The 19,132-nt window shown below is 37.9% G+C and overlaps 1 pseudogene; it reads left to right on the forward strand.

The window, feature by feature from the left end:
* The first annotated feature begins 8,952 nt into the window (after nt 1–8,952).
* On the forward strand, nt 8,953–19,126 carry LOC136261178 (uncharacterized; annotated as a pseudogene).
* Nucleotides 19,127–19,132: the final 6 nt, after the last annotated feature.

The following is a 19,132-nucleotide window of genomic DNA, read 5'->3' on the forward strand; positions in this document are numbered from 1 at the left end:
TGATCTCTCTACAGGGTGATTTGTTTGTAGTTGATCTCTCTATAAGTTGATTTGTGTGTAGCTGATCTCTCTGCAGGTTGATTTGTTTTAGCTGAACTCTCTACAGGCTGATTTGTTTGTAGCCGATCTCTCTACAGGGTAATTTGTTGGTAGCTGAACTCTCTACATGGTGGTTTCTTTGTTGCTGAACTCTCTACAGGGTGTTTTGCTTGTAGCTGATCTCTCTACAGGGCAATTTGTTTGTAGCTGATCTCTCTACAGGGTGATTTTTTTGTAGCTGACCTCTCTTCAGGGTGATTTGTTTGTAGCTGATCTCTCTACAGGGTGATTTTTTGTAGCTGACCTCTCTTCAGGGTGATTTGTTTCTAGCTGATTGCTCTACAGGTTGATTTGTTTGTAGATGAACTCTCTACAGGGTAATTTACCTGTAGCTGAACTCCTTACTTTGTGTCTAGTTTGTAGCTGATCTCTCTACAGGGTGATTTGTTTGTAGCTGAACTCCTTACATTGTGTGTAGTTTCTAGCTGATCTCTCTACAGGGTGATTTGTGTGTAGCTGATCTCTCTGCAGGTTGATTTGTTTGTAGCCGATCTATCTACAGGTAATCTGTTTGTAGCTGAACTCTCTATAAGGTGATTTGTTTGTAGCTGACCTCTCTTCAGGGTGATTTGTTTCTAGCTGATCTCTCTACAGGATGATTTTTTGTAGCTGACCTCTCTTCAGGGTGATTTGTTTCTAGCTGATTGCTCTACAGGATGATTTTTGTAGCCGATCTCTCTATAGGGTAATTTGTTTCTAGCTGATCTCTCTACAGGGTGATTTTTTTGTAGCTGACCTCTCTTCAGGGTGATTTGTTTCTAGCTGATCTCTCTACAGGATGATTTTTTGTAGCCGATCTCTCTATAGGGTAATTTGTTTCTAGCTGATCTCTCTACAGGATGATTTTTTGTAGCTGATCTCTCTACAGGGTGATTTGTTTGTAGCTGAACTCCTTACATTGTGTGTAGTTTCTAGCTGATCTCTCTACAGGGTGATTTGTTTGTAGTTGATCTCTCTATAAGTTGATTTGTGTGTAGCTGATCTCTCTGCAGGTTGATTTGTTTTAGCTGAACTCTCTACAGGCTGATTTGTTTGTAGCCGATCTCTCTACAGGGTAATTTGTTGGTAGCTGAACTCTCTACATGGTGGTTTCTTTGTTGCTGAACTCTCTACAGGGTGTTTTGCTTGTAGCTGATCTCTCTACAGGGCAATTTGTTTGTAGCTGATCTCTCTACAGGGTGATTTTTTTGTAGCTGACCTCTCTTCAGGGTGATTTGTTTGTAGCTGATCTCTCTACAGGGTGATTTTTTGTAGCTGACCTCTCTTCAGGGTGATTTGTTTCTAGCTGATTGCTCTACAGGTTGATTTGTTTGTAGATGAACTCTCTACAGGGTAATTTACCTGTAGCTGAACTCCTTACTTTGTGTCTAGTTTGTAGCTGATCTCTCTACAGGGTGATTTGTTTGTAGCTGAACTCCTTACATTGTGTGTAGTTTCTAGCTGATCTCTCTACAGGGTGATTTGTTTGTAGTTGATCTCTCTATAAGTTGATTTGTGTGTAGCTGATCTCTCTGCAGGTTGATTTGTTTTAGCTGAACTCTCTACAGGCTGATTTGTTTGTAGCCGATCTCTCTACAGGGTAATTTGTTGGTAGCTGAACTCTCTACATGGTGGTTTCTTTGTTGCTGAACTCTCTACAGGGTGTTTTGCTTGTAGCTGATCTCTCTACAGGGCAATTTGTTTGTAGCTGATCTCTCTACAGGGTGATTTTTTTGTAGCTGACCTCTCTTCAGGGTGATTTGTTTGTAGCTGATCTCTCTACAGGGTGATTTTTTGTAGCTGACCTCTCTTCAGGGTGATTTGTTTCTAGCTGATTGCTCTACAGGTTGATTTGTTTGTAGATGAACTCTCTACAGGGTAATTTACCTGTAGCTGAACTCCTTACTTTGTGTCTAGTTTGTAGCTGATCTCTCTACAGGGTGATTTGTTTGTAGCTGAACTCCTTACATTGTGTGTAGTTTCTAGCTGATCTCTCTACAGGGTGATTTGTGTGTAGCTGATCTCTCTGCAGGTTGATTTGTTTGTAGCCGATCTATCTACAGGTAATCTGTTTGTAGCTGAACTCTCTATAAGGTGATTTGTTTGTAGCTGATCTCTCTGCAGGTTGATTTGTTTTAGCTGAACTCTCTACAGGTTGATTGCTTGTAGCTGAACTCCTTACATTGTGTCTAGTTTCTAGCTGATGTCTCTACAGGGTGATTTTTTTGTAGCTGAACTCTCTTCAGGGTGATTTGTTTCTAGCTGATCTCTCTACAGGTAGATTTGTGTTGATTTGTTCATTGCTGATCGCTCTAAAGGTTGATTTGTTGCAGCTGAACACCCTGCAAAGTGTTTTGTTTGTAGCTGATCACTCTAAAGGGTAATTTGTTTGTAGCTGAACTCTCTCCACAGGGTCATTCCATGCACAATCACCAAAGAATTGTAATGACCCCCCTCGGATTTTGATGAAATTTGGTGTGTATGTAGTACTTATGGTACGTATTCACCATACCAATTTTTAGCCCCCTGCACCACATGGTTTCTGATTTATGACCACAAAAATTTTGAATATTTTATGAAAAGTTGGTACGACTTGCATTACAAAATCAACTGTAGCTCACCACTGTATTAATATTTTGAAATAAAATTTTCGGTGAATAAAGATAATTAATTGATCAATTTAAAAATCCATAAATTATGGGATAGCAGCTTAATTAAACTTTTCAAAAGTTGCATAAGAAACTTTGATCCTACATATTTCAAAAAGTGCTGCTTCAAATTCTTTGAATTTTTTACTGAATGATTATTGTATCATGGTCTATTGTTGATAAAATTTTTGTGGTGGGGTCACAATGGGTTCAGGAGATATAATTAAAAATGTTGTAGCTTATAGTGAAGTATTGTAATCTATTATTGCTGTAAGGGAGTGTACACCAGTATTAACCATTCCTAATAAGGTCATTTCAGATCTGTCTTACATAATGAAGATTTTGAAATGCAGTGTAACCTGTATTAGTGACCACCTGTATTGAAAACCACCTTAGTTAATAAAGTTTAACTCTACAGTGTTCTCATGGACCCAGTTTGTATAGATGGACATACTCAGACCTTAATTGCATACTTGTAGCTGGCTAATAAAATTCCAGTCATACAAGACATTGTTCAAATTGCAATGACATGCATTGCAAAGATTCTTCAGTGAGCAAACAACTTTCTACCAGGTATAACATATTCAGTTGCTAACTAGATATTGGAAGTGTGCAGTGACTACTCCTATTGTCTCCATGGCTCAGTCCTGTTGCAATCCATTTGATATACCAGGCCATACTTGGAGTAGCCGTAAGAAGAATCTCAGACCTGTTTCAGCCTGGATGTGTGAAAGAGCTCCAAATATTACTATTGATATGAAGATTTGTGACACATGCAGAAAGAAACTAAGTAAGGAGTCACCTTGGCTAGATGTCACTGAGTCTGCTGCTTCTGAGCTTAATCCTTCTAGCTCACAAGCAACACAATCTGATTCTCTGTTCTTTCATAGTTCAGAAGCAGTATCTTCGCTTAATGTATGTCTAGCAGAGATTGGTGAGACGCCATTTTCTCAGTGTAAAAGCCGTTCAAAGGTTTACTGTGGACAGAAGGTTAAGAAGATTACTGAAGCCTTGCAGCGAACAGTTATCCCAATGGCACCTATGGATGATGGAACTGAGATGATCCAACAACTAAAGGAGAAGTTATGGGAAACAAATAGAAGAAGTGAGCAAGTTCAAGTACTAACAGTTTTACCAAAGAGTTGGACAGTGAAAAAAATACAGCAAGAGTTTGGTGTCTCGGAGTATTTAGCACGACAATCAAAGAAGCTGGTAGAGGAACGAGGCATTCTTTCTCTTCCTGGTCCATCACGCAGACCTTCACTTTCACCAGAAACATTTACCACTGTTTGCAATTTCTATGAATCTGATGAGATTAGTCGTGTTATGCCTGGAAAGAAGGATTTCGTGTCAGTGAAGAAGGAGGGAAAACGTGAGCATTTTCAAAAGCGACTGGTCCTGAGTGATTTAAAACAGGTGTACCGTGAGTTCAAAGAGAAATTCCCAAATTACAAAATTGGGTTTTCAAAGTTTGCTGAGCTGAGACCAAAACATTGTGTATTAGCAGGAGCAAGTGGTACTCACTCAGTTTGTGTGTGTACAATACATCAGAATGTGAAGTTGATGTCATTGGTCCAGGAGATGCAGATACCTGAGCTACCAACGTATCACCACTGTTTGGGGAAGACAATGTGTAACCCCCCACATCCTAGGTGCTATTTAGGAGAATGTGATGCCTGTCCCAAGATTGAAATTTTGAAGGAAGACCTACTTAATCACTTTGATGAGATCGATGTTGAACAGATTGTTTATAAGCAGTGGGTGTCCACCGATCGATCTACACTAGAGACGTTTTGTTCCCCTATTGAGGAATTTGCTGATACCTTTTGTAAGAAGATAGAGCTCTTGCGTCCCCATTCATTTATTGCCTCAGAACAGGCATCATTCTATGCAAACTGTAAGACAACTTTGAAGATGGGAGAGTTCCTAGTCACTGTAGATTTTTCAGAGAATTATTCTTTTATTTTACAAGATGCTGCCCAAGGGTTTCATTGGAACAATTCCTCAGCAACCCTACATCCCTTTGTCGCCTACTACCTGGATTCTGAAGAACTACGCCACTTGAGTTATGTGGTGATTTCTGACTGTCTCCACCATGATACTGTTGCTGTCCACCTATTCCAAAGATCTTTCATCACCTTTCTGAAACAGTTCCTGCCGGCAAGATTGCACCCTTGTAAAATTATCTATTTCTCTGATGGTGCTGCACCACAGTACAAAAATAGGAAGAATTTCCTAAACTTATGTCACCACAAAGATGATTTTGGAGTTGAAGCTGAATGGCATTTTTCAGCCACTTCACATGGAAAAGGAGCATGTGATGGTCTAGGTGGAACAGTCAAACGACTTGCTGCTCGTGCCAGCTTACAAAGGCCATACAATGATCAGCTCATGACAGCATGTCAGTTGTTTGATTGGGCATGTAGCAACATTTCTGCTGCTCACTTTGGTTATTGTAGCAATGAAGATTACAGGAAAGAATTGAGTAGTTTGGAAGGTCGCTTTCAATTGTCACGGACAATTCCTGGTACAAGAAAACTACACTGTTTTGTGCCAGTTTCAGACAGTACAGTGGAAGTAAAGCTTTACTCTTCATCTCATACTTCCAGGAAAGAGAGAGTGGCTCTAGGAAAGAATGAAATTCCACCTGAATCAATTGCTGGATTTGTCACATGTTTACATGAAGGGAATTGGTGGTTCGCTTGTGTGCTTAAAGTTTGCTGTGATACAAACAAAGTACAACTGACGTTTCTGCATCCACATGGTCCATCAAACTCATTCAAGTACCCAGAGCCACAGAATATCCACACTATACCAATGGATCATATTCTAACTCTTGTAGACCCAAGGACGAGAAGTGGTCGTGTGTACTCTTTGACAAAGAAAGAAATGACTCTTGCTACAAAATTGCTTCACACTATATCATCACAGTTATAAAATAGTACTAGCTACATGCCTGTTTCACAAGTTGCTTATGCACACATTTAACTTGAAGTGAATTAAAGTGTCCTCTGTGTATGTACAAATCAGCATTATAAGTTGTCCAATGTTATCTGCTATAATTCTGTGCATGCTGCTAAATAATAGCACCTATCTTGTAATTCCATAGAGAGTTCAAATGGTCTTGATTTCATAATTAGAGGATGTGTCTGGTTGTTAACCGAAGACTATTAATATGCATTAAACTTTCGTAAACTAAGGATGGTTTTTCAATACAGGTGGTCACTAATACAGGTTACACTGCATTTCAAAATCTTCATTATGTAAGACAGATCTGAAATGACCTTATTAGGAATGGTTAATACTGGTGTACACTCCCTTAAAGCAATAATAGACTACAATACTTCACTATAAGCTACAACATTTTTAATTATATCTCCTGAACCCATTGTGACCCCACCACAAAAATTTTATCAACAATAGACCATGACACAATAATCATTCAGTAAAAAATTCAAAGAATTTGAAGCAGCACTTTTTGAAATATGTAGGATCAAAGTTTCTTATGCAACTTTTGAAAAGTTTAATTAAGCTGCTATCCCATAATTTATGGATTTTTAAATTGATCAATTAATTATCTTTATTCACCGAAAATTTTATTTCAAAATATTTATACAGTGGTGAGCTACAGTTGATTTTGTAATGCAAGTCGTACCAACTTTTCATAAAATATTCAAAATTTTTGTGGTTATAAATCAGAAACCATGTGGTGCAGGGGGCTAAAAATTGGTATGGTGAATAAGTACCATAAGTACTACATACACACCAAATTTCATCAAAATCCGAGGGGGGTCATTACAATTCTTTGGTGATTGTGCATGGAATGACCCCACAGTGACTTGTGTGTAGCTGAATTCTGTGTAACTGAATTCTCTAGAGAGTGACTTAATTGTAGCTGAATTCTCTACACAGTGCATGACTTGTTTATAGCTGAACTTCCTTCAGTGTGACTTGTAATGTTCTGAATCTCTATAGTGATATATTTGCTTAACTCTCCACATGGTGACTGTCTTCTTGCTGAACTGTCTATAAGATTAACTGTTTGCAGCTGAACTCCCTACAGAATAACTTGTGATGTAATAAAATTCTATAATGGAGTAAATAAATTAGCCGAATGCTCTATTAGGGTGACTGTTCTATTAGAGTATCTCGATCTCGCATTTGCTACACGGAGTTGGCTTTTGAATCATAACTCAGTGGTTTGTAATCCGATTCTTCTGTACTACTGCAAGGAGTTTCTATGAAAATTATTCCAGCTATACACCGATTTTCAGCTCATTGCTCTAAGCGGTTTGCCTAGTAGGCGTGAAAACTAATACTTTTTTATTCATAAAAATCGATCGCGTAATTGTGACACAGGTTGGGTTTTGTGTCATATCTCCGTGGTCTTTACCTCGATTCCTTTCAAACCACCAAAAGGCACTCCTACGATGGTTACTCCATCTACATAGCAATTTTCAACTCATTCCATGAAGCGGTTTACCCTGTAGGCGTGACAACAAATCGATCTTGTTTTACGCGAATAATCGGTCATAACTCCTGGACCATTCATCGGATTTGTACCAAATGTGATGCTAGGATTCGCCTTTGGACTCCCTTTCTGTGTGCCAAATTTCAAGGCGATCGGAGTACGCGTTTGCTTGTTATAGCAATTTTTGCAAGTGTGCGAAAAGACGAAGAAGAAAAAGAAGAAAAAAAAAAACGAAGAAAAAAAAAACGAAACTTTGGCAGCTCGTATCTCGGAAATGGCTGGAGCGATTTCCTTCCAATTTGGAATGTAGACTCCCTTGGCTGGCGGACAACTGTGTAGCAAATTTGGTTCCAATCAGATAAGTGATCACCGAGATACAAAGGTGTGAAAATGACGTTTTCGTTCTTCCTGTCAATATACTCACGGTGTGGCGCGCCGGCTTCTTGGGCCGCACGACACACTATCGTGTGTCTTGATATCTACACAAATTGATTTACATACAAATGCATTTAGTTGACATTTATTTTGACCAAGAGGCTTGCAAAAAAGAGCCAGATAATGTTATATCACCTATAGTCCCTGGATACAGGCTGACACAGTTCTTGAGCTTGTGGCTTTTTGCTTCTTATACTCACTTAGGTTTCATGTAATCTTATAGAATCTTTTGCTTTTGTGTGTCATTCATTCTTTCAGCATTTATCAAAGGGCTTTGAGTCACATGCCGAATAGCAGTCCACTATTAGTAAATTTCACTGCTTTAAACTACTGAACTCTAAGTAATTGGTTATGGTACCAGCCATGGAATTTATCACTTCTTATATCATAATTCTCCAAGGCCATGCATGGTTACAAACCCTGTATTATCACAACAATGACTTTTGGAACATTTAAATCCTTCCTGCAGAGCATCATATATACATTCTATAGTAAAGAGATGCCTCCCATGTCATGATTGACAATTTTGAAAGCATTTGCTATTAAAAACTTTCGTCAGTCCTTGTTGATAATGATCATGTACTCTCATGTAACAATATGTAGCTAGTACAGATTGAAGACTACAATCACAATAACAGGTTGCAGTTCTCAACTATTCTTATTTCATCAACAGTGCATGGGTACATAATCTAAACAAAATTATAGCTAACTATGAAACCAGTATTTACAAGGCTTGTTTTGTCTGGCTAATGTAAAACCGAGGCTTAAGATATTATGTTATCTTTTTAATTGCTACTTGAGCATTTGCTATAGCTACTGATCTAATGTGATACTGTACATACATGTATAGAGATTGACATTCCATAATCTAGCTCAGCATTGCTAAACTTTGATACCTTAGACTTTCCATAGCTTTGCAAATTAAAGTGACCAATCAGTTACAAGACCTAGCTATTAGGGCTATTCTTTCATAGTTTCAGCACGTAAAAGAAGGCTTTACATAGATCCATATACATGGCAGCATTGCCAAGAAATAATTATCTTCTTGTAATTAGAGAATAATGACAATAATATGGTAATGACCATTTAATGTGGGTGCTGAAATGTGATGCGGGCAGAAGATGGGAAACTACATCCTCAGGCCTATCGTATTGCTAATTGCTAATTGTATTTTTTCTTAGTTTTGGTATACACATGCATGATTTTAAATGGCATAATGTCACAATCTTCATTGCATGCAGTGAATAGCAGAAACAATGCAATTGTACATACACTGTATTACATTTATATGCACTTATGAATCCCATTGCAGGTATTATAATGGCCTCAAGAAAAAAGGCCATTAAGAGGAGAAATATTCCTCTTAATATTGTTAGTGCTTCTAAGCGTTATAAAATAACGCACATCAAAGCACCAGTTAAAACTTTTGGTGCACATGCACAACAATATAGAGAGACATATGATGATGCTGCAGACCAGTGTGACAGCTATCAGACAAATGATTCTACTTACGATGAATTAGATGAACAACCACAGAATTCTTATGTAAGAAGAATGGAAAAGGCAGCTGAAAAATGGGAAATCATACAGGACAAGGCATTAAGTACAGCTTATTGTACCATGGGTAAACCACACCTCACTTGTGTGAGCTACAAGGAGTCACCTGCTGTAGTAAAATGCCATCAGTGTGGACCTCACACACACTACTGTGAAGCTTGTGCTGTGGGCTTACATCAATATTCTTTATTCCACCACCATATGGAAATTTGGCAGGTACATATGTATACGTGTAAATATGTAAATCTCAGCCTTATTGCATATGTGCGATTCTTATAGGATGGCTATTATCAACCACTCCAGTTACCTAATGGTGTTGTGCTTGACCGTATGCCTCACTGCAATGACATAAACTGGAGAAGTATTGTGTGTTTTGGTGCGGAAGGTAATTTTATTATAAACTGCATGTAATGTGTCCATGAGTGCATGAGATTGGATACTGTCCTAATGTGTTAAATTTCTTTGTCTCACTTAGAGACATTGAGGTCATGTGGAATTTAGTGTTATACAACCTCTTACCTAGGCAATTCTTTTGCACATTACTAATCCTGCTTCAGGAGAATTGTTAAACTCACATAACCACATGCAGCCTTCTTAGTTCACTGGGTGGAATAGTTATGTTTCACAAAACTCCCAAAAGCTTTGCTTGCCTTAGTGTAAAATGTAACTTGCATTTTCATGCTCACACACATGCATATAATATTATATATATACAGATAACAAAGCTGTTTTGTGTGTGTGTGTGTGTGTGTGTGTGTGTGTATGTGTGTGTGTGTGTGTGTGTGTGTGTGTGTGTGCGTGTGCGTGCGTGCGTACCAATGACTACCATGCTTGTCTAGCTGCCATACAAATGTCACTCTATTTCACTGCATGTGTCTTACCAAGCATAGTGCATATTGTTGTGCATGTGAAAATTGTTAGTTTATTTTATAATACCTTTTGCATAATGAAATGCTTTTTCATTGTGTAGGACTCCCACGTGTTATAAATTTCCCATTTTGCTCCTGTGAATGTGATGCTGTTAAACTGACCAAGTTTGACTACTGGCCTGGAACTCCAGTTACTCCATTTGTGGCATTTTCATTTGAATTTATGAATCTGCTCGATTCACTGTTGGTTGAATGTCATGTACCAGTGCAGGATTTTACACAAGCATGGTCTTATTTGATTTCTAAGAAACTAGTTAAGGTACTGTTTACATATGTGCAGAGACAATTATAATTTTGTCAAATCCCAGTGAAAATGTCAGGCAACCGTAAGCATTACCTGACATTGATAAGCTGCTGTTTTACATAATTCGTCATAATAGGGAAATCCTTACAATACATTGACAAAATAGAGTGACTCAACCTAAAATAATAATACAATCATTGTTGTCAAATTGTGTTTGCTATTATTGACAATGCTTCACTATTAAAAACTCTACAACTTTCTTCTATTTTGATCTGACATTTTGTCAGGCAGGTTCCATTATGGTCGGCCATGCATGATATTTGCCTGACAAATGGCTTATGTCAGGCAGTAATAATTGACTCTGCATATGTGAGTGATATATAGTACAGTACATAATATAGTGCATAGTAATTCTGTTGTATTATCTGAGGCTTTTAGTACATATGTGCTTAGGTGTAGACAGCAGTTTTATACCTTAGTTGCTAACAGCTTTGTCTCAGACTTCCTGTTTTATAGCTATATCATGTACCACACACACGAGTATGTATATGTATGTATGCATGCATGTATTCTTATTATATTATAATAATGTATACCGGGATTGTTTACAGATGCCATGCAATCTGTATCCAGTGTTGATTGACTCATTTGAGGAGTATAGGTACTTTACTTACTGTAAATATATAATAGTAAAACTGAAATGATTATGAAAATCTTATAGTGCATCTTGGCCATGTTAGTTATCTTCTTGGCTATACTGTATGTGCTTGTTCTGTGGTTTTATTACCTTTGCTGTGCTAGTTATTTAATACTATACTGTGTACATACGATTATTAAATTTTTGTTTCTACATAGTATAGCAAGAATGAATTCCATTATTTACTCTTGATAGTAGTCATACCGTAATGGAGCAACTGCGTGCACGGTAAAATATTTTTTCAGCATATGGTGCATCAGAAAACAATTCTGATTTGCATCATTATTACCACATGTGAATGAAACTGATTTACTTTTGCATTTTCTTTCACATACATTACACATGTAGTGGTGTGGCAACTAATGCGGAGGTTAACTTCAATTCTAGTTACAATCACCTCATAATTGGAGCCAATTTTTTTTTGTCTCATTGGTGTCCTAAGTTTGGCTGTACTTCTAATTATTAAGACGGACATTTTTACACAATTTGTGTGCAGGGATATTGGTGTAACTACATTGTATATTTCAGGCATTTCCAAAGAAGGATTGACTCCTTGTATGGTTACCTGGTGTATCTTCACTTGATTATTCATGTCCTGCTTGTCCTAAGGTGCTTATTAATGATGCATGTGCATCTATTTGTAACATGCACTCTGACATTGGCTTAATATCATCTGTAAGGTATATCTAGGTATAGTATTGTGTATATACCATGAAAACATGTGCAAGCTAGCAAACCTACGTACACTGTGTATCCAAGAGACTCTTGTTACACAATGTAGGCAAGAGGAGTTGACAAACTAATCAAAGGGCATGAGAGGGAAGGGGTGAAGGTAAAAGAGCAGTCCTCTTATATATAAGACCTATAGAATGCAAGATATTTATGATTAGGGCTTGCATATGCTAAAAAATTCTGAGAAAATTATTGCTAATTTCAACATGTGTACAGCTATTTTCTTTTATTGCATGTAATTGTACATATGTGGTAATCTACAAACCTTTTATAGATAATGAGCTGTATCAAGAGATTTCCTTGTTTTGAAATTGAATTACATTTCACCAAATGAAATTATTGACTTGTATATGTGTGGTTAAAAACATTGAGCAATTTTCAACTTATTACTGCAATATACATATAGGAAAATGGATCACTGATAGTATCAGTAGATGCTATATTTGGTCTCTGTCGAAAAAAATCTGCCAGAAGAAGTGTGCGTACTCCACTAAGTGGAACAACAGTATTTGAGCCACAAGATGAAGTGAATGCTTTTGTAGCTTCTCAAGGTCACCATAATGCAAGTACTGAGGTCAGCTAAGTTATATTGTATAATAAAACCTTATTTTAATACTGCAGAATTGCAGTAATTTTCTAGCTGGCAATGAATTGCGATCTAACAAGTGGTTCAAGGCTTTAGATGAAACAGCTGTCATGGGTAGTGTCTGTCGCCATGAAGTCCCATTAAGATTTTTTAACTTGTTTCATGGTGAAAGGTATGTACCTTCAGCTAGTATGTTATGTTGATACAATTTTTTTTTGCAGAATAGGCTATGCAGTGTATATGATGGAATGTTTGCAAAGATATTTTCCAAATCAGCACATTAAAATGTTATATGATGTATCTTGTACACTGAAAAAACATTTACAGGTACAATTAAGTTTACTAATCACCAGTGTCCGTGATTCATCTGTTCTAGGCAAAGTCTCGTGATGACTTGCTAGCAGCCTTTGATCTTGCCATCCCCATTTTCCACTGCTATGGTCATAAGTTAAGTTGCCAGGTTTGTACTTTATACTGTTTCCTGCTCGCAAACATTCATTTTTCATTTTTAGATCAAGTTTAGCCCTCGGGTAAATGAAGGCTTTGGCCTTAGCGATGGTGTCGGAATGGAAAGATTATGGTCTTTTTTAAAGACCATTTAGTCGTATGTCAAAGGAAATGGGTTCCTCTCATAGAATCGATGTCCTTAGTGATGCCATACTATATTATAGTCACAAGGCAATAGACAACATTGGTATGCTTATTTTGAATCAGTATTATAAATTTTATGTTGATTTGTGCTATTCATATCAGGTAAACTGATTTCAAAACGTTTTGACCATGCTCAAACCTTAAACAGGGAGTGTGACAAAGAACTGAATGAGTTGATGGAGATGTCACCAGGTAAACACATATGGGTATATAAATGTTTTACATGGCTAAACACGAAATAGTGCCATTCACTATTGACGATGTAGCAAAATGGGAGCAAGAGGAGAGATCTCAGCTTTTAGAAGATTTGAACAGTATGTGGTATCATAATTCACACACACACACACGCACGCACGCACGCACGCACGCACGCACGCACGCACGCACGCACGCACGCACGCACGCACGCACGCACGCACGCACGCACGCACACACACACACACACACACACACACACACACACACTATACACATACACGCACGCACACTACACACACGCCACAAAGCAAGGCCTTCTGATTTCATATGCTCTTATAGCTACCAATAATATTGGACACCTGTGCAGTATGCACTACTCAAACTCTAGTAGATAAGTGCTGAGCTGGAACTGCCATGTCTCAATGATGTGGGTATGCGCTACTGACACACAAGACCTGGAGAGTTGCCAATTTGATTATCAAGCCAGTACTCTACCACTTGATTGTAACAACACTACATGCATGCACACTACACACATACATGCAAATCACATACTCACGCACACTAAATTCTATCCCACTATGGACCTTAATTTCTACATAAAAGCTGTAATCACAGGGATATTACTGAAACCTCTGAATGCAGAAAAATTTCCAAACCCAGTACACGCATACACATTGTGTCTAAAGTAGCCAAATACATTCACTAGCATTTAAAGTTATTGCTAAACAGTATGCATAGAATTGAATGTATGTATACCAAATTACAAACAGTTTGAATTAGTGAAGTAGTACTACTGTACATATGCAGAATTGTGTATGCATCTATTTACAGTGCAGTGATGCAAAGTCCTTCCAAAGCAAATGCATGCACTAGGCCTAGCATACACTTTTACTACATAAAGGCGTAATATGATTGTTAAAACCTAAGCTTTAAAATCTTAGGTTGTTAATCCACTATATCCTAGGGAGAAATCCTGTGCAAGACTTGCAAGTTTCCATGTAAGATTCTTGCATGGAAAATGTCCCTTTTCTTGCAAGTTTCTTGCAAGCCATATGCTATCTTGCCAAGTCATTTTTCCCTGGGTATTTTGTAATATGGTTGATAAATAACATAATATTTTAACTACATTTCTGTATTAATGATGTTATGTATGCAGTGTAAAATGGCAATCTGTATTGTACCAATAGGTGTGAATGTAAGATTTTTTGAAAGCTGGGAAGCTAAATATGTTAAGCTTATTGATTTACATGCAGAGATCCGGTAGGCTGCATAAACAGATGTTCTAGCTCTATATGTATGTTTATATTATGGTTTTAGAGTTTCAATCAGTTCAATCAATGTTAGTGAAGAAGACACTCACTTAGTTTCTCAACTTTGTGAGCAGTTGAATGATTATGAAGATAAGCTTAGCAGTTTGGAGCACAGCCATGGTGTTAACCAGAGGTGGTCACCTTCATCCACTGAATATCGTGAGGTTAAGGCTCTGGTTTCATCAGAAAACATAACACGTTTGTTGATAAAAATTGAACAAGCAGCAAGGGAAACATGGTTCTTATTGAGATTGAAAGCAAAATATGCTGGTATAGAATGTGTATGTGCTTTGTGAGCTGTACATTTGTTTGTTTTGTATATTATAGTTATTGCATTTCTATCACTGTAGATGGCCTTTCAATTGCTGTTCGGCTAAGTAGACGTATAACCACTGTCAACAGCTACATGAAAGCAATGTTGAATGATTTTAATGAAGGATTACCAGTTGATGACAGAATGTCATGGGAGGCTGCATGTAACATTCACCGCCATTCGTATACAGCTAGTCTTACTAATCCTGTTGACTCAATCCCTCTTGAAGTGAAGCATGAAGCTGTGAAGAAGTTTCAAACTATTGTGAGATCTAATGAAGAAATGATGTTATTATCACAGGAAATGTCTAATTGCTTAGAATATTATGAAAAGCAAATATTACAGTTAACTAGCAATCATCAAGGAATCATGCAGCTAATGAACAGTGAACAATCTCAAGATATTAATAAATTATCTGGGTGCAGCTGTCTGATTGCAAAGAAAATTGCCTTATTTTCTAGCAAACGTTCGGACCTGCAAATTATCTTTCAACGATATATACCAGGTATGTCTGTATATATTTACAATGTATTCTAATGCAGAAGTGAGCTTTCAGGAGTAGGTATAATTTTATTCTTATATGGTAACCAAAGACCCTAAATATTTACTACAGTTAGTATATAGTACCCATGACAGTTATGAAATGGTAGCTGAAAATGTAGCTATATAGCAGACGGGACCCTTGGTCAGAGTTTATTACATGTACATTACTGAAATAATTCATTTGTATTGCAAGCAGCAGTCACACATTTGGAAACTGCCACTACAGGTGGGCCGGGCCACACCCTCTGTTGAGTTATTTTATGTATTAGCTCACTTAATTTCTTTATCAACAGTTAGTTCCATGTGCCCAAGTACTGCCAATGTAGGTGGAGCAGGCCACACCCTCAGTAAGTGTTGAGTTATTTATGTATAAGCTCACTTGTTTTCTTTATCAACAGTTAGTTCTGTGTACCCAAGTACTAGTACTGCCAATGTAGGTGGAGCAGGCCACACCCTCGGTAAGTGCTGAGTTATTTATATATTAGCTCACTTGTTTTCTTTATCACTGAACAGTTAATTTCGTGTGCCCAAGCACTAGTACTGCCAATGTTGGTGAGGTAGGCCACACCCTCGGTAAGTGTTGAGTTATTTATGTATTAGCTCACTTAATTTCTTTATCAACAGTTAGTTCCGTGTGCCCAAGCACTAGTACTGCCAATGTTGGTGAGGTAGGCCACACCCTCGGTAAGTGTTGAGTTATTTATGTATTAGCTCACTTAATTTCTTTATCAACAGTTAGTTCCGTGTGCCCAAGTACTGCCAGTTTAGGTGGGGCAGGCCACACCCTCAGTAAGTGTTGAGTTATTTATATATTAGCTCACTTGTTTTCTTTATTTACAGTTAGTTCCATGTGCCCAAGTACTGCCAATGTAGGTGGAGCAAGCCACACCCTCGGTAAGTGTTGAGTTATTTATGTATTAGCCCACTTAATGTCTTTATCAACAGTTAGTTCCGTGTGCCCAAGTACTGCCAGTTTAGGTGGAGCAGGCCACACCCTCAGTAAGTGTTGAGTTATTTATGTATTAGCTCACTTAATTTCTTTATCAACAGTTAGTTCCGTGTGCCCAAGCACTAGTACTGCCAATGTTGGTGAGGTAGGCCACACCCTCGGTAAGTGTTGAGTTATTTATGTATTAGCTCACTTAATTTCTTTATCAACAGTTAGTTCCGTGTGCCCAAGTACTGCCAGTTTAGGTGGGGCAGGCCACACCCTCAGTAAGTGTTGAGTTATTTATATATTAGCTCACTTGTTTTCTTTATTTACAGTTAGTTCCATGTGCCCAAGTACTGCCAATGTAGGTGGAGCAAGCCACACCCTCGGTAAGTGTTGAGTTATTTATGTATTAGCCCACTTAATGTCTTTATCAACAGTTAGTTCCGTGTGCCCAAGTACTGCCAGTTTAGGTGGAGCAGGCCACACCCTCAGTAAGTGTTGAGTTATTTATGTATTAGCTCACTTGTTTTCTTTATGAACAGTTAATTCCGTGTGCCCAAGCACTAGTACTGCCATTGTTGGTGAGGTAGGCCACACCTTCGGTAAGTGTTGAGTTATTTATGTATTAGCTCACTTAATTTCTTTATCAACAGTTAGTTCCGTGTGCCCAAGTACTGCCAGTTTAGGTGGAGCAGGCCACACCCTCAGTAAGTGTTGAGTTATTTATGTATTAGCTCACTTTTTTTCTTTATGAACAGTTAATTCCGTGTGCCCAAGCACTAGTACTGCCATTGTTGGTGAGGTAGGCCACACCTTCGGTAAGTGTTGAGTTATTTATGTATTAGCTCACTTAATTTCTTTATCAACAGTTAGTTCCGTGTGCCCAAGTACTGCCAGTTTAGGTGGAGCAGGCCACACCCTCAGTAAGTGTTGAGTTATTTATGTATTAGCTCACTTAATTTCTTTATCAACAGTTAGTTCCATGTGCCCAAGTACTGCCAATGTAGGTGGAGCAGGCCACACCCTCGGTAAGTGTTGAGTTATTTATATATTAGCTCACTTGTTTTCTTTATCAACAGTTAATTCCGTGTGCCCAAGCACTAGTACTGCCATTGTTGGTGAGGTAGGCCACACCCTCGGTAAGTGTTGAGTTATTTATGTATTAGCTCACTTAATTTCTTTATCAACAGTTAGTTCCGTGTGCCCAAGCACTAGTACTGCCAATGTTGGTGAGGTAGGCCACACCCTCGGTAAGTGTTGAGTTATTTATGTATTAGCTTACTTAATTTTTTTATCAACAGTTAGTTCCGTGTGCCCAAGTACTGCCAGTTTAGGTGGGGCAGGCCACACCCTCGGTAAGTGTTGAGTTATTTATGTATTAGCTCATTTAATTTCTTTATCAACAGTTAGTTCCGTGTGCCCAAGCACTAGTACTGCCAATGTTGGTGAGGTAGGCCACACCCTCGGTAAGTGTTGAGTTATTTATGTATTAGCTCACTTAATTTCTTTATCAACAGTTAGGTCCGTGTGCCCAAGTACTGCCAGTTTAGGTGGGGCAGGCCACACCCTCAGTAAGTGTTGAGTTATTTATATATTAGCTCACTTGTTTTCTTTATCAACAGTTAGTTCCGTGTGCCCAAGTACTGCCAATGTAGGTGGAGCAGGCCACACCCTCGGTAAGTGTTGAGTTATTTATGTATTAGCTCACTTAATGTCTTTATCAACAGTTAGTTACGTGTGCCCGAGTGCTGCCAATTTAGTTGGGGCAGGCTACCCCCTGGTAAGCATTAGGATATTTATAGAGATGACATTCATTTATCATCATTTGTATCCAGGTACTGTTCCTACCAATCATACAGGTCAGACCCTTGGTTTGTGTTGAGGTATTTACATAATAACTCACTTGTTTTTATTATCAACAGTTAGCTCCATGACTACAAGTACTGCTTCTGAAAGTGCCGCAAGAGAGTTTCAGTACATATTTTAAGCTGTTTAGTAAAGTGGTTATTGCTCTTCTTGTACTATATGTAGTGCAGATTTGGCAGTTGTTTAATTTCAGTGGATGATATCCATGCAAGTTACCACACAGAGCTGGGTGATGTATCAGACTATTCTAGTACATGTAAAAATATTATAGTTTTATTGTTTATAAAATAATTAACTAATCATTTTGCTAGTTATAGTTTCTATGGATGAAGATTCGGACGAGGAGTTTGAAGGTCCAAAAAACTGGAGGTCTAGAGCTGACACTTACAGAAAACAGCTGGAGGTAGATTCACTCGATCAGCATTACTTTACACGGTATAATGATTGTTTCATACATTTTGTAGGACTCTGAGCGAGAGTCTCCTCAACTAGTTTTAGAAACCTTGTTAGAGAATTCACAACTCCATTATGGTGATGTTGATATCAGATCTGCAACTACCACAAGAGGTACATTCGAGTGCAAGTTCATTATATATTCACCATTTGTACATGTATTATAGAGATCTGCACTAATCCCATACGAGCAAGACCAGTGGGTTCTTTTATGCATGGAGGAGATTTAAAAGAATATGCTAAGAATTTAATGAACTTAGCTAAGAAAGACCTTGAGAAGCGAAACAGAAGACATTTTGCTTTCAATGTGTATAAAACCAGTCGTAAAAGTGTTTAGATATTCCTGTACATAGTACTGTGATTATTATACAAAAACCTATTATACTAGATGCATTATAATAATGAATAAAAACATCCGTTTATATTGATTTGAATCATTAATATTGTATACACCAGAGCAAACATCTCTTCTTTAATTCAAGTA

The sequence above is a fragment of the Dysidea avara genome, chromosome 7, assembly GCF_963678975.1.
Source record: "Dysidea avara chromosome 7, odDysAvar1.4, whole genome shotgun sequence".
NCBI classification, from domain to species: domain Eukaryota; kingdom Metazoa; phylum Porifera; class Demospongiae; order Dictyoceratida; family Dysideidae; genus Dysidea; species Dysidea avara.